Below are 2,228 nucleotides of genomic sequence, written 5' to 3'. Positions count from 1 at the left end.
AAAAAAAAAAAAAAAAGAAAAGAAAAAAAAGACTGGCTTTTTGAATTTTGAGCAAGCAGTTAGGCTTTGAGTGCATCAAGTCAGTAAAGTCATGGTCCATGAGAGAAACCCCTTCCAGGACTGAAAGTTAAAGGAAGCCATTGAGCAGTAGGCTTGTATGCTGCTTGCTTGTGACCACCTGGGTCCACTTGAGTGGAAATGGGGGAAGTGCAGCAAAGAAATGGGCAGAGTTTGGTACTCTTTGACCCAGGCCATGGAGGCTGGGGATGAGAAGAAGGGCTGCCTGGTCTGAAGTGCAATGAGTTATGAGCCTAAGGACATTGAAAAAGTCCCTGAGGACTGAACATGTGAGAGCAGGTCTGAAGTGAAGGGAAGAGTGTGACTCCCAAACTTGGCAGCTGATACCCATGACCTAGCTGGGATGGCTAGGGCTGAACTGACCAGAACCCGACCAAATGAAGAGGAAGATGTTTGACACTGAGCTGGTGTTAAGTTCCTGCAATTTGATAGCTTGCACTGGGCTGGACTTTACTTGTTTATGGATCCAGATGCCTGAAGTTTCCAAGCAGAACAGAAGATTCTCCAGAGAGAAAGGACCATGCTTGTCTCCTCAGAGTACTGGTTTGATAGGGATGGCCAAATTAGAAATTGGCTATTTAAAGTGGGGGCAGATAAAGGCATGAAGTGGCTGGTTTACATAGTTTTATGGGTGTGGTTATTCTTAAATTGATGGTGAAAGGATGTTAATTTTTGAAGTATAAAAGTATAAAAGTTGCTCACAGCAAATTCCACCATGGACTTTACAAAGACTTATGGCTAGAAAAGCCAGGGGGTGGACTGTGTGGTGCACTAAATTCCCTGGTGTGGCTTTTCTAGCCATAAGTCTTTGTAAAGTCCATGGTGGAATTTGCTGTGAGCAACTGAGGAGCCCTTCATTGTTAAAGTTATCCACATGGGGTATTTCTGTTGAGAGTGGCACAAAGCAATGTTCTGGGAAGTTCGCTCTCTCTCAGGTGCTTAGAATTCTAATGTAATGATTGGTTGGTTTGGCTACTCTGCCAGATTCAAAAGGAGCCCTCCTGGAGGCAAAAGGAGTCTCTCTGACTAGTGGCTGAGAAAGACGTGCTTCTGAGAAAAACACTCCTGAGAGACATGTGCTGCTGAGAAAGACACACCAAGAGACATGCACTGCTGGGAGAGAGACTGAGAAAGACCTTTGGCTGAGAGACAGCGGGCTGAGACTGAGTGTGTTCCTGAACTTCAATTGTAGCCTGTTGCTTCCCTAATAAACTCCATAATCTGTGAATTCTGTGTGGCCACTGCAGTGAATTATCAAACCCAGCAGAGAGGTGGTGGGTGCTGCGGGAGGAAAGGTTGGTGTCAGGGCTGGTGAAAGGGCTGGAGGGAGGCAGCATGTCTGGCCTCACAGGAATAGGCCTTGGGCTGCTGATGCTGATTCTGTCTTCCTCTTGTGTAGTTATAGGAGGTCAGAAGATGCCACCTCCCTGTCTCTTTGTCACATGTCCTATTCAATACGCCCTTCAGATTTCATAGGGCTATGCCCCACACTGACATCCTTCATTTACCAAGCAGCTCTTTGGTCTATTGAACCTTCAATAATCATGGTACTCTGAAATGCAGATCTCCTGAGCTCACAGGTTTTCAGCATAAGCCCCATTTACAATTTCCCCTTTTAGCATATCCAATAAAGTATTATCTGAAGAGTGGAGTTACACACTCTCTGTGGTTGTCTTTTTCCACCACAATACCCAATATTCATTTCCATCATACATTCAGGTCTGTTTTATAGTACCAGATAGGAAAAATATTCCTTCAGTTAGATAAATATGTTGTTGTTGTTTTTAGGTGCTGTCGAGTTGTTTCCGACTCATAGCGACCCCATGCACAGCAGAACGAAACACTGTCCAATCCCGCACCAGCTCCATGATCCCTGCTATACTTGAGCCCATCATTGCAGCCACTGTGTCAATCCATCTCGTTGAAGGCCTCCCCCTCTTTCATTGACACTCCACCCTACCAAGCATGACATCCTTCTCCAGGGAATGGTCTCTTCTGACAACATGACCAAAATAGGTGAGATGAAGTCTGGCCATTCCCGCTTCCAAGGAGCACTTTGGGTGCACTTCCTCCAGGACAGATCTGTTAGTTCTTTTAGCAGTCCATGGTACTTTCAGCATTCTTCGTCAGCACCACAACTCAAAAGCATC

The sequence above is a fragment of the Orycteropus afer genome, unplaced genomic scaffold, assembly GCF_000298275.1.
Source record: "Orycteropus afer afer isolate SDZICR_OR568_19922 unplaced genomic scaffold, OryAfe1.0 scaffold00476, whole genome shotgun sequence".
Taxonomy (NCBI): Eukaryota; Metazoa; Chordata; class Mammalia; order Tubulidentata; family Orycteropodidae; genus Orycteropus; species Orycteropus afer.
This window is presented reverse-complemented; position numbering follows the sequence as displayed.